Genomic DNA, 14,348 nt, shown 5'->3' with positions numbered 1-14,348 from the left:
ACTTGCCAGCTGCAAGTGGAGTCCCCCAGTGACCCTCACTTCTACCTGACCAATTATGAATTTGGGGGTTTCCATGACTCCCCTCTTCCGGTTCTACAATTCACTTGAAATGACTCAGAACTCAGGAAAGTACTCTGCTTTTAATGACTTTATTATAGAGGATACAACTCTGGAAGAGCCAAATGGAGGAGATACACAGGGAAAAGCATGAGTGTCCTCTCAGGGCGCACTGTCTGCCCAGCGCCTCGACAAGTTCACCAACCCCAACATTCTCCAAATTTCATTGCTCCCGAGTTTTTTTAACAGTCTCCAGCCCCTCCCTTCCTCAGGGGTTTGGAGGTGGGGCTGAAAATTCCCACCCTCAAGAATAATTGGTCTTTTGGGTGAGCAGCCCCCATAAAGCTATCTCTAGGGGTCTCATCCTGAGTCACCTCATTAGTATAAACTCTAGTGTGTTCAAAAGGGCCTATTGTGAATAGCAAAGACACTCCTATCAGGAAATTCCAAGGGTTTTAAGACCTCTGTGCCAGGAACCCAGAACACAGACTAATCTTTTTCTGTTATACATAGTATACTATATATATATATATATATATATATTATATGTAGTGCCTAAATCAGTTAGGATGTTTATAGAAAGAGCCTCAGAAAAACACTCTGGACACTTACTTTATCATGTTCATTGTTAAGAGGTCACCCTCCTCCCAGGAAAGGCAAGGATGCTCCTTTTCTCCATCATGTCCAGCTCTTTTTGACCCTATGGACTCAGGCTCCTCTGTTCATGTGATTCTCCAGGCAAGAATACTAGAGGGGGTTGCCATGCCCTCCTCCAGAGTATCTTCCCTACCTAGGGATCAAACCCAGGTCTCCTACACTGCAGGCAGATTCTATGCCTGAGATACCAGAGAAGCCCCATGTTTTTGGTTCCTGTTTCCTTATCTGGGTAAAGGGCTTTGTTGGGGCCATGTCATTCTTAGTATATGTGCTGCCGAAGGGAGCACAGGCCATGTCATTCTTATACCCCACTTCTGAGTTGGCAGAACTACCTGCCATCCCCGAGGCATGGGCCCTCTTCCCCTTTGCCTGCACCATACTGTCTGTTGGCATGACCTTCTTTCCCTTCTTTTCCTGTCAAAGTGCAGGTGATCAAAAAGGTTGTAGGGCACAGAATGCTTTGTGGTGTTGGTAGGTCTTCTAACACAGGGAACTCTTTTTTTTTTGGACCATTTAAAAGTTTTTATTGAATTTGCTACAATATTGCTTCTGTTGTTTATATTCTGGTTTTTCAGCCCTGAGACAGGTGAGATCTTAGCTCCCAAACCAGGGATAAATCCGACTCCCTGCATTGGAAGGTGAGGTCTCAACCACTGGACCCTCAGGGAAGTCCTGACAGAGAGCTCTTTATTTACATTTGCTTCTGTTTTTTACCTGGAAGAAATCATTTTACACTGTCACAGGACAGAGTTGTAATTTGGGGCTCACAACTGACAGAACTCATTTCAAGTAACTGCTGTCAGTTCTATCACATTTCTTGTCATCACAAACAAATTCTTCCCTTTGGGCAGATGAGAGGATACACACCCTCTCCCTCTTTCCCCTGAGGCTACGTCTGTGGTCAAAATCACAACCATACTTCCAAGTCTTGCTCAAGTGTTCCCACCTGTATGACGTCTTTGTGGTTCACCCAGGTGGAATTAAAACTGGTCTTCCTGTAGCACCTGGTACTCTATTCCCTCAGTTTGTTTACAGGCTGTGTGTGTGTGTGTGTGTGTGTGTGTGTGTGTGTGTGTGTGTGTGTGTGTGTGTGTGTGTGTGTGTGTGTGTGTGTGTGTGTGTGTGTGTGTGTGAGTCCTGTCCAACTCTTTGCAACCCCATGGATTGTAGCCCACTAGGCTCCTCCATCCAAGGGATTCTCCAGGGAAGAATACCGGTGTGGGTAGCCATTCCCTTCTCCAGCAGATCTTCCCTACCTAGGGATTGAACCCAAGTCACCTGCATTGCAGGCAGGTTCTACACTGTCTGAACCAAGGAAAACTGCTTGCAAAGGCTACAGGCATGGTGTTGTTGATCTCTGCCCCGAGCAGTATCTGACATATCTTGGAGACTAAATATTGAGTCCTGGTCTATTGGAGAGAGAGGTCAACCTAATTAGACAAGAACCAGGACAGGACACAGAGGAAAGCTGGTTGGGGTGGAGGCAGGGAGGGTGCTCCTTACAGCCAACCTCTTCTGAAGGAGAAGCTACTGCTATCAAATTCCTAGTTCTGGTTTACTGCCCAGCTAGCCTTCTGCACAGCTAGACCCACCCCCACTACACACACACACACACACACACACACACACGCACACGCACACGCACACACACACACAGAGTTCTTCTAATAGATACAACTCAAGAGGGCAACTCCAAAATAACCTCATCTTCAAGGTCAGCTCAAGGCCATAGAGACACCATCCTGGTCAACCCACTGAACCAATTGGTGGACACTGGATCCCAGATAAAAAGACCCCAATCCTCAAGGATGGAGCACTATGGAGGGTGAATGGGGTCACGTTATGGCTTTCCTGGGCTTTAGGCACTTGTCCCTTTATAGGCCTATTCTTATATAAAAATACATTTGAAATTATACTTTGTGGCTACATTGGTGTAAAGACAAGTATAATTCAGCCTTGACTAGTTTTTTTGTATATTCATTTTTATTATATTTGTCTTCTCTTTCTGATTAAAAAAAACTGCAATATTTTCACGGACCCCTAAAAGTACTGGTAACTGTATTAGTCTGGGTTCCCCAGAGAAAGAGAACCAGTAGGAGATATATAGATACATAAATATATAAAGAGATTCATTGTAAGGAATTAGCTCATGTGGTAACCGAGGCCAAGGAGTCCTACAGGCTTCAGTTGACAACCTGAAGAACCAGGAGAGCCAATGGCATAAGTTCTTACCTGAGTCTGAGATTGAATACAGAAAATCAATATCCCAAGCTAAGAGAGCTTCAATGCCTCCCTGCTCTGCCTTCTTTTGTCCTATTTAGGCCTCCAACAAATTGGATGAGGCCCACCCACACGGGATAGGGCAATCTGCTCCATGGGTCCACTGATTGAAACCTCAGCCAGAAACACAAACACACCCAGCATAATGTTTAACCAGATATCTGGGCATCTCATGGCTCAGTCAAGCTGACAAATAAAATTAACCAAGCCAGGACTTTAGGCACCTTGTCTATTGAGCCTACTGGAGAAGCTGGCCCTGAGGATTTAGGGAGTAAGTTACACATGGCCCTTTCCTTGGTGTTACTGCTTTGTAAAAGGAACCTACAGAAGAGATAACTCTGAGCATACAGTGGTTACCTGGGCTCACTACCAGGGGTCTTGAGCCTGGAGGCTGGAGCCCAGGCATTTTAATCTCCAGCTGGGTGGAATAAGAAAGAAAGGGAGTCAAGGTCTTGGAGGATTGGCTTTTCATCTGTCTCTTTCTCTTTTTCTTGTATCCAAAATGCATTTATTGGGATGGTTTTCCATTCATCTTGGTATAGGGTGCTTTCAGTGCTGCTTCTGTCTGAAGGAGCATCCTTCTGGAAGATTGTTTTTCCTCATAGCCTGGCAGAGGACAGGAGAGCAGCCAACACACAAAACTACTGTTTATGCATGGCTAAAAATGGTGGTGATTGCATAGCATCCTGGGCATTTCACATCCACAAAATAGGAACCAGGCGCTTCTAGGATCCTGTGTTTTCTATTCTGGAGAGGGATGAAGGAGATCCTTGGCGAGAGGCATGTTCTCATGGGGAGGTCATCACCACCAGAAAGGGCTTCATCTCTCTTTTGTCACAAACCACTTCTATCCTTAAGACACTAAAACAGTTAAGGTCAATATTCTGCCATCATTTCCTCCATTCTATTCCACTGACCCACTTGCCAAATGGGGACAGTAAGGCCTCGGTGTGTCAAGGCAGGGGGAGAAGTAGAATCAGGCAGCACCAGGGCAAAGTGGAAGATTTGTGAAGTGTGTGTCCCATGCTCTAGACCTGACTGGGGAGCGGGGCAAGGCGAGTGAGACAGGATTCCACAGTTAAGATTTTCAGGGCAAATCCTCCCTGTCTGTATTTTTAAAACACAGACCACAGTCCATGCATCTAAGGCCCATTCCATGTAGCTTTACATCCACATCAAGGAAGTTCAATCTTTGAGAAAATAAACACTGACCCAGCTTCAAAGTCAGCCCTCCTGCTATTTATTTTTAGTTCTCTGGATGTGTGCAGATTGTCAACAACACAGTAAAGAAAGTGCAGAAAGGCAGAACTGCTTAGCCAGTAAGTCCTGTCTCAAAGGTTCCTGGGGACAGTGTGTTATGATGACCTCTGCTAGGGAGGTAACTCTGTCCCTGAGGAAGAAGTGAGATGGGTTTAAGGAGGGGTCGATTAGACACTCCAGGTTGGTGCCTCCTGAGAAAAGGCATGAGTCAGGGTGAGTGAGGCAAAGTCTGGGTTCTCAGGAACTGATCAGAATGAGGAGTCTCTGTGTGTGTGTATATATGAGGGTGCAGATCAATGTGTTGTATGTGTGTTTGTGTGTTGGAGGACAGGGTGTGTATTTGGAGGGGTGGGGTGGAGGCTAAGAATCTGGGTAAGTCTAATGATGGGTTTTGAACCAGAGAGGGGAAACTCTGGTTGTGTTTGTTCAGTTCAGTTCAGTTGCTCAGTTGTGTCTGACTCTTTGCGACCTCATGAACCACAGCATGCCAGGCCTCCCTGTCCATCACCAAATGCCAGAGTTTACTCAAACTCATGTCCATTGAGTCTGTGATGCCATCTAACCACCTCATCCTCTGTCGTCCCCTTCTCCTCCTGCCCTCAATCTTTCCCAGAATCATGGTCTTTTCAAATGAGTTAGCTCTTAGCATCAGGTGGCCAAAGTATTGGAGTTTCAGCTTCAACATCAGTCCTTCCAATGAACACCCAGGACTGATCTCCCTTAGGATGGACTGGTTGGATCTCCTTGCAGTCCAAGGGACTCTCAAGAGTCTTCTCCAACACCACATTTCAAAAGCACCAATTCTTCGGTGCTGAGCTTTCTTAATATAGTCCAACTCTCACATCCATACATGACTACTGGAAAAACCATAGCCTTGACTAGACAGACCTTTGTTGGCAAAGTAATGTCTCTGCTTTTTAATATGCTGTCTAGGTTGGTCATAACTTTCCTTCCAAGGAGTAAGCGTCTTTTAATTTCAAGGCTGCAGTCACCATCTGCAGTGATTTTGGAGCCCAGAAAAATAAAGTCAACCACTGTTTCCCATCTATTTGCCATGAAGTGATGGGACCAGATGCCATGATCTTAGTTTTCTGAATGTTGAGCTTTAAGACAACTTTTTCACTCTCCTCTTTCACTTTCATCAAGAGGTTCTTTAGTTCTTCACCTTCTGCCATAAGGGTGGTGTCATCTTGCATATCTGAGGTTATTGATATTTCTCCCGGAAATCTTGATTCCAGCTTGTGCTTCTTCCAGCCCAGTGTCTCTCATGATGTACTCCGCATGGTACACATGATGTACTGTCCATGTGTAGAGTCTTCTCTTGTGTTGTTGGAAGAGGGTGTTGCTGTGACTAGTGCGTTCTCTTGGCAAAACCCTATTAGCCTTTGTCCTGCTTCATTCTGTACTCCAAGGCCAAATTTGCCTGTTACTCCAGGTGTTTCTTGACTTCCTACTTTTGCATTCCTGTCCCCTATAATGAAAAGGACATCGTTTTTTCTTTTGGTGTTAGTTCTAAAAGGTCTTGTAGGTCTTCATAGAACATTCAACTTCAGCTTCTTCAGTGTTACTGGTCAGGAAATAGACTTGGATTACCATGATATTGAATGGTTTGCCCTGGAAACGAACAGAGATCATTCTGTCGTTTTTGAGACTGCATCCAAGTACTGCATTTCGGACTCTTCTGTTGACATGATGGCTACTCCATTTCTTCTAAGGGATTCCTGCCCGCAGTAGTAGATACAATGGTCATCTGAGTTAAATTCACCCATTCCAGTCCATTTTAGTTCGCTGATCCTAGAATGTCAACATTCACCCTTGACATCTCCTGTTTGACCACTTCCAATTTGCCTTGATTCATGGACCTAACATTCCAGGTTCCTATGCAATATTGCTCTTTATAGCATTGGACATTGCTTCTACCGGTCACATCCACAACTGGGTGTTGTTTTTGCTTTGGCTCCATCCCTTCATTCTTTCTGGAGTTATTTCTCCACTGATCTCCAGTAGCATAGTGGGCACCTACCAACCTGGGGAGTTCATCTTTCAATGTCCTATCTTTTTGCCTTTTCATACTGTTTATGGGGTTCTCAAGGCAAGAATACTGAAGTGGTTTGCCATTCCCTTCTCCAGTGGACCACATTCTGTCAGACCTCTCCACCATGACCCGTCCGTCTTGGGTGGCCCCACATGGCATGGCCTAGTGTCACTGAGTTAGACAAGGCTGTGGTCCTGTGATCAGATTGGTTAGTTTTCTGTGATTGTGGTTTCAGTCTGTCTGCCCTCTGATGCCCTCTCTCAGCACCTACCTATCGGGTTTCTCTTATCTTGGACGTGGGGTATCTCTTCATGGCTGCTCCAGCAAAGCGCAGCTGCTGCTCCTGACCTTGGACATGGGGTAACTCTTCTCAGCCGCTGCTCCTGACCTTGGATGTGGGGTAACTCCTCTCGGCCAGTTCTCATGATGTATTCCTCTCCTCTGGTTGTGATGAGGGTCTATTTCCAGGGATTTCATGGACATTCAAAGCTTTTTTTTCCTGTCAAGAATCTATTTCTCCTTTTTTCTAGTTGGAAGTCTGTTTGAATTTCTCTTTTGCTTAAGGCAGTGGGTTTCACTCATTGGCAAGTGAAAGAGCCCTAAATGAGCCACGGAAGAGGCCGGTGAGAAAAGCACTGGCCTGGGAGTCAGGACACTCAGGTTCCAGCCCTGGCTCTGTCACAAACCACAAAACTTGTAACCTTGGGCAAGCCACTTCTTCCCCATCTCTCAGTTTCTCCACTTGTAAAAAAGACCAATGGTTTTCAGATTTGAGGTTTCATGGACCAGTATGGATCATCACCAGTCACATCCACCAGTATGGATCATCAAACAATCACATCACCAAAGACTATCACCAACATTTTATAAAAGAAAGACCACTTTAACACCAAATGTCTGAAGGATGAAAATCTCAAAGTTGAAAAATGGAGTAAATTTAGATTTAAGAAAACCCACTAGTTGTTATTTTTTCCTCCATATTGCCCTATCCTGGAGAAAATGGCATTGTAGACATCCAACTCTGACACCTAGAGTTTGGTGACTATTGAATTTCACATGCTCCCAGATCCATCTTCAAGCTCTTATGTGGTAGGATGGATGAATCTTTCAGCTCTGCACCTTTGTCCAGAATTATCAGTTCTGTGAATAGTCAGCAGCCCAGCCCTTAGTCATTCGTTTCTTCTTCTTTTGATGAGAGAATGAAAGCATCTACCACAGTAAAGAGACATTTCACCCTAAGCCCTGCTGACGAAAACCTACTGCTCCTACTATTAATACTGCTACCACCATTATTGCTAACACTGCTACTAAAGAAGGCTGAGCACTGAAGGATTTATGCTTTTGAACTGTGGTGCTGGAGAAGGTTCTTGAGAGTCCCTTGGACTGCAAGGAGATCAAACCAGTCAATCCTAAAGGAAATCAATCCTGAATACTTCTTGGAAGGGCTGAGGCTGAAGCTGAAGCTCCAAACTTCAGCCACCTGATTCAAGGAGCTGAATCATCGGAAAAGAACTTGATGCTGGAAAAGATTGAAGGCAGGAGGAGAAGGGGGTGCCTGAGGATGAGATGGTTAGATAGCATCACCGAGTCAATAGACATGAGTTTGAGCAAACTCTGGGAGATAATGGAGGACAGAGGAGTCTGGTGTGCTCCAGTCACTGGGGTCACAAAGAGTCAGACACAACTCAGTGACTGAACAACTTTTACTACTTCTGTTATTACTGCTGGTACTATGACTGCTGCTTTTATTTCTATAGCTGCTACTACCATTACTGCTACTATTGCTACTAAAATATGATCAAGAGCCTGTTCCTGACACTATTTTAAACACTTTATAGTGTTTAAAACTTAAGCTAACTCACTTAAGTTTCATAGCAACCCCATGAGATAGAAATGATTTTTATTTGCATTTTGCAGATAAGGTCATTAAGGCACAGACTGAAAATGAAGTCACAAAATAATATTCAGTTGACCTTGGGCTTTCCTAACTCTGCAGAGGTCAGATTAGAAGTGTGTATGTGTCTAAAACTTGAGGTTTGTAGATGAAAACTCATCGTCCAGATCCTATAATTTCCCACCTGCCTTAGGGAAACTGCCACCTGTCCTTGTCCCTTTATGGATGTTCTCCATCAGTCAATGTCCAACAACAACACAATAACACCAGCTACCATTTACATTGATGCTATGGGTAAGTAAGGCCCTTGGCCTCCGTAATGTCGCTTTATCCTCACAAGAGTCCCATAGGAAAGGGGTTTAATGTTTCCCTTTTGAAGGTGACATGACTGCAGCTTAGAGCATGACCTGCCAACATCACACAGCCAGGTGGGATTGGAACTGAGGTCCTTCTGACTCTAAAGCCCCCATTCCTAACCCTCTCCACTTGGAGAAGGGAAAGGCAACCCACTCCAGTATTCTTGTTTGGAGAATCTCATGGACAGAGGAACCTGGCAGGCTGCACTCCATGGAGTCATAAAGAGTTGGACATGACTGAGCAACTAACACACACAAAGAAAGGGGGGATTGTGTCTCATTTTGCAGTCAGAAATATAAAGTTCTCAGAGAAGGGAAGTAATGGGCCCAGCCAGGTAGGAGCTGAAACCAACATCCAGCCTCTGTCTCTGCTTCCTAGGTTCCTGCCCCAGTGCAAGAGCACCCTACCCTCTAGATGCCGACCAGGAGGGGGCACTGGAAAAAGCATTAGAGATGGGACAAAATATCTTGGAACCAGAGCCTCCTGTCCTGGGAGTGATTACCAAGGTGCCTCAAAGTGGCCTTGGCGAGGTGTTTGGGAGGGGGTTTCATAGCTGGACTGGGAAAGAGAGAGCCAGGCTGGGTGCAGAAGGTCCCAAACTGGCTCCTTGGTGTCATCTCTCAGCCCTGACTCTTGACTCATTGGGCCCAATCTGCTTCTCTCAGCCTGGAAAATGAGGTTCACAGGACTCATTTACAGGCTGTGAGGTTCACAACCTCTCACAGGAGAGGCTGGGAAGGAACATGGGGTAATGACTTCCTTGACTTTGGAGTCAGGACAAGCCTGAGACCCTCGTCCTGTTTCCAACCCCCACTCCCCGTCCGCCTCCCTCTTAAGGTCCTGCCCACCTCGGTGGCTGGCACCACCCACTGTCACGTGGCTCAAGCTGCAAGTCTGAGACTCACTCTCAGTTCCTCCCCACCCCTCACTCCAGGGTCCAACCTCCCAAATACGTCTCAAGCTCCATCCCTTCCCCTCCACTCCACCAGCGAGTCTATGCAACATCCTCTCTCACCTGGACACTGCAGAGGTTCCTAAGTGCTCTCATTCTTTCCACTGTAGCCCCTGAAGCCTATTCCCAGACCTACAGCCACAGTGCGGCTTGAATATTAAAACCAGATCATGTCACTTGGTTAAAAGCCTTCAATGATCTCCCATTCTACATAGACAAAAATACAAATTCCTTGACTTGGCCTGACTGGTCTGGCCCCTGCCCATCCAACCATCTTAAGCCACAGGTCTCGCCCTCATTCAGTGAACCCCAGCACTGATGAACCTGCAGCTCCCGGAACCCACCAAGCCCTTTACTTCCTCAGGGCCTTCTGGTCCCGCGGCAGCTTCCTGTTCCTGGTCAACAGCTTCCGGTCACGCAGGCTCAGCTCAACGAGGGTGTCCCTGACCCTCCTTTCTGAAACAGAACTCCCCTTTATTTTCTACCACAGCACCTGTTTATTTCCTTCTGAGCACTCATTACAATGTAAATGTCATTTCGTGACTTTGCTGACTTGTTTATCTTCTGCATCCTCCACCAGACTATAATTTCCATGAAGGCAGGGGGTCTGTCTGTTCTCAGTTGTAGCTTCCTAGCATAGCATTTGGTATTCAACTGCTTCTGGATGGAAGATGAAACGTCCGTTCTGAAAGTCACAATAGGATCACAGCCCAGGGTCTCTCTTGTCCCTCCAGGCTTCTGCTCCTCAGCTGTCTCCCTCGAGGGGCTGGCTCACCGCACAGGAGGCTGACAAAGTGCAGAATCTACCCTCTGGGCTGGTTTCTGACCCCGTGGGAAAGACCTCCAGCAGGGCTGAAGGTGACAGTGAGGTTATAGGGTGTTGGATGGAGGCTGGGAACAAAGTGACAACTCCCAGTACCCACTCTGGTGTTCTGAGTGGGGTATCTTTCCCTAGCCTGGTCTCCCTCATGAAAAAGGAGCTCCTCCGCTGAACCATGCACAGATGCCCAAGACTGGGTACCACCTAGAGGGCACAGTTGTGAGATAGCCAGACACGAGTGAGGACTGGTATTTCAGGGCCAGAGAACACATGTGCTAGTATGAAAGGAGGCATTTGTACACCCTTGGGGCTGCAGAACATCAAGATTTGAATCTTAGGTATGTCGCTGAGCAAAGTCTGGCTCCCACTATCCCCTGGCTGTTCCACAATGGATTCCCCCATCCCACACAGGCGCCTGGTGTCCTGGGCATCTGCCCAAACTTCTTAAGGGAGGTTGGCCAACCTTGACCAGACAGTAGTTTCTTGTGACATCCATAGATCTTGGCAAGAAGCCCCAAGGCTCCGGACAAGAATGGATCTGTTGGTTCCAGGAAGGCAGCTTCTGTGGGAAGCAGATCTCTTGTGGCATTTCTGTACCTCAGGGATCAGCCCGCTGGGAAGGAAGGCCCCTGGGAGCCACAGATGCTCAGAACTGCATTAGCAACTCACCCCATCAGACCTGTCTCCCTTCCTCATCCTGAAAAGGGAATATCCAACAGTCTCCAACAAGCCGCCTGCTAAGCTCTCCCTGCTCCCCCTCCACCCAGTTTGTTGCAAAAATGTGTGGGCAGTAAAATGTCCTAATGAGAGGCCTACATCCCCACAGCCACAAGACATGGCCAAGGATGCAGTGGGGTGACAGTTAGTGGGATGTGAGGCTTTGGATCGAATCCAAGGCAGAAAGGGCCTGTTACTGCATAGAGTCTGGGGTCCAAGGGAAGAAAGGGAGAGGGGGTGACATCCAGGTAGGTATGGCTTGAGGCAGGAATCATGGAGATTATTGGTCAATATTTGTTTTTTTCAATGGGGATACAGTTGCCTTACAATACTGCGTTTGTCTCTGCTGTACTTCGATGTGAATCAGCTATATGCATACATAGCCACTCCCTCTTGGGCCTCCCTCCCAGCCTCCCCTCATCCCACCCCTCTAGGTCATCACAGAGCAGCAAGCTGAGCTCCCTACGATACACAGCACCTAACTTTTCGAGTGCCCTTCATGGGAGTTTGGCAAATCAGTGAAAAACTTATATGACCGTGATGAATCTTATAAACAATGTCTAAAACAAAATACAACATAACGAGCACCAAGGACATCAGTGATTTTATCCTGTTGTGGCCACTGCTCTGTGGGCATCTCACGTGGGGCGTTGGCTGCCCATGGGCTTTGAGTCTTCTGCAGTCATCACTACGCCTTCTATCCAGTTTCATGCAGGCACAGGGTCTGTCGCCTGAAACCCTGTCTAGTCCTCTTAATGTTCCCGTGGTCTGCAGTTTGCCTACAGTTCCATGGTTCTTCAGTTTCAGTGTAGTTATGAGTCATCTGGCCTGCTTGATAAAATGAATATTCCCAGGTGCCCTTCAGCGATTCTGATGAAGTAGGTCTGAAATGTGGCCCCCAAATCTGCATTTGGACAAGCCTCCTAGATGATTCTGCTGTAGGGGAGCCAAAGACCCCGCTTCAAGGAGTACTAAGAAATCACTATGCAAGTGATTGCTATCTGTCGCTTTCTATTTAAATAATACTGCAATGAAGATCTGGTAGAAATAACGTTTTTTCTTTTGCACAATTTTGTTTAGACATTTTCTTAAAAGAAAGATTATGGAATCAAAAGCTAAGCATTGTTTTGTAGTTTTTCCCAAATTAGTCTCAAGGGAATTTGAATAATTAAACATTAACTTTTAGCCTTTAAATTGATTTTTGTAGCAATATAAAAGTTGTCCATATTGCAAGTTCAAGATTTATAATGGGGCTGGTCATTTTTCGATGTAAAGCTTTGTGTGTAAGCTATCCACTCATTTCCTTTGACTGCTTCTCAAAAAAGGAGCAGGATCCTGGCCTTTTATAGTTACGTCAATTCCTTAGCTATTTTGGACAGAAAGCTTTATTTGCCACATATATTGTTCCCCCTTCTGTGGCTTTCGTTTTTGTGTTGGCTTTATTACATTCTGTGGCACAAAAGGCTTTTAACAACACATTTGGATCCATCCATCCTGTCCCTGATATCTCTTTCATCAATAGTCAAAATGTTTTCTCCTCATCACAGTTGAAACACATTTGCTTTTCCATTTCCTACTCTGGCTTTTTATGGCCGATTTGAAATATATTGTAGTGCATGGTGTGAAAAATATGGATATAAGCTTAATTCTGATCCATGCTGATATTCCAGGATTTAGATGATATTTGTTAAAGAGTGATTCTTTCTAATAGCCTTGTGCTGACACTCAGTCACCTTACATCAAGTCCTTAAATAACTTCAGTCTCTTTCTGTGGAGTCTATTCCGTTCCCCTGGGCAGTTTCTCTTGTCTTTACCCCAGTAGAATACAGTAATGACTGTCTGGTTATTTTATTGTTGTTTAGTCACTAAGTCACGTCTGCCTCTTTAGTGACACCATGGACAACATAGCCTGCCAGGCTCCTCTATCCATGGCATTTCCCAGGCAAGAATACTGGAGTGCGTTGCCATTCTCTTCTCCAGGGGATCTTCCTGACCCAGGGATTGAACCTGTGTCTCTTGATTGGCAGGCAGAGTTTTACCACTGAGCCACCAGGGCAGTGGTTATTTTAAGTTCCCTCAAAACATTTTGTGGCATTTTTCCCATTCATACTCCAGCTGAGTTTTATAATTTATTTGTTAAATATTGTGATGTATCTCATTGTGTTAATTTATATTCTTTTGTAATCTGAACTTAAGTTAGACTTTATGATCAGGAGGAGTATAGTTCTTCATTTGCCCGTGTTTTGCTTTACTCTTTCTGCTTTAAAATTTTCTTTGAAGAAATACCATTTATTCTAAGTGAAATTAATTTCCAACTATTCTGGGGAGAGGGAGAATCATTTTTGTGAGTAAACCAGCTCTCCCTTTCCCTTTCCCTTCCCTCTGTCCCACTCTTCATTCTCATGCTTATTAAAATACAAGCATTCTGACCCCAAATCCATGCTGATAAAACGACAGACTCCCCCACCCCGAGCCCAGGCCCAGCGAACAGTGCTTTTCAGCTTCAGCCAGCAGCAATGTGTGAGCTGCTCTGAAGTCATCCCTGTTTGTCTGACTGCGTTTTCCTTTCCCTGCCTGTTAGATGGGCAGAGTTGTCCTGGCACTACCTTTCTGGGTGAGGATATAGCTGGTTAGGAAGACTTCGAGTATTCCAGAAATGTCATGCCTCTTTTTCACTTGATCTTAGCCAAAGGGCCGAGAAGTGGCTCAGAGGGTAAAGCATCTGCCTGCAATGTGGGAGACCCGGGTTCAATTCCTGGGTTGGGAAGATCCCCTGGAGAAGGAAATGGCAACTCATTCCAGTACCCTTGCTGGGAAAATCCCATGGGTGAAGAAGCCTCGTAGGCTACAGTCCATGGGGTTGCAAAGAGTCGGACACGACTGAGCGACTTCACTTTCACTTTTATCCCTCTTTATCAAAGAAACAGGAAGACAGTGTACTAAGTTGAACAAGTATCCCCTCATGTCCACAGAGAACTTCAGAATGTGACCTTATTTGGAAAATAGGGTCTTTGCAAACATAATTAGTTAAAATGAGGTCATAACCGGATTAGTGTTTTATATCATTTTATATATAGATGTGTGTTAGTGGCTCAGTCATGTCTGAATTTTTGCGACCCCATGGACTGTAGCCCACCAGGCTCCTCTGTTCATGAGATTCTCCAGGCAAGAATACTGGAGTGGGTTGCCATTCCCTTCTCTAGGGGATCTTCCCGATACAGGGATCAAACCCAGGTGTCTTGCATTGCAGGCAGATTCTTTACTGTCTGAGATTAGTGGAGGCCCTAAACCCAATGACTCTTGTCTGTATAAAAGAGAA

General features: G+C 45.7%; 1 pseudogene; it reads right to left on the bottom strand.

Annotated features, from left to right (window-relative positions):
* Positions 1-3,543: 3,543 nt before the first annotated feature.
* Positions 3,544-3,778, bottom strand: LOC139035518 (small ribosomal subunit protein eS27-like; annotated as a pseudogene).
* Positions 3,779-14,348: the final 10,570 nt, after the last annotated feature.

The sequence above is a fragment of the Odocoileus virginianus genome, chromosome 6 (assembly GCF_023699985.2).
Source record: "Odocoileus virginianus isolate 20LAN1187 ecotype Illinois chromosome 6, Ovbor_1.2, whole genome shotgun sequence".
Taxonomy (NCBI): Eukaryota; Metazoa; Chordata; class Mammalia; order Artiodactyla; family Cervidae; genus Odocoileus; species Odocoileus virginianus.
This window is presented reverse-complemented; position numbering and strand designations above follow the sequence as displayed.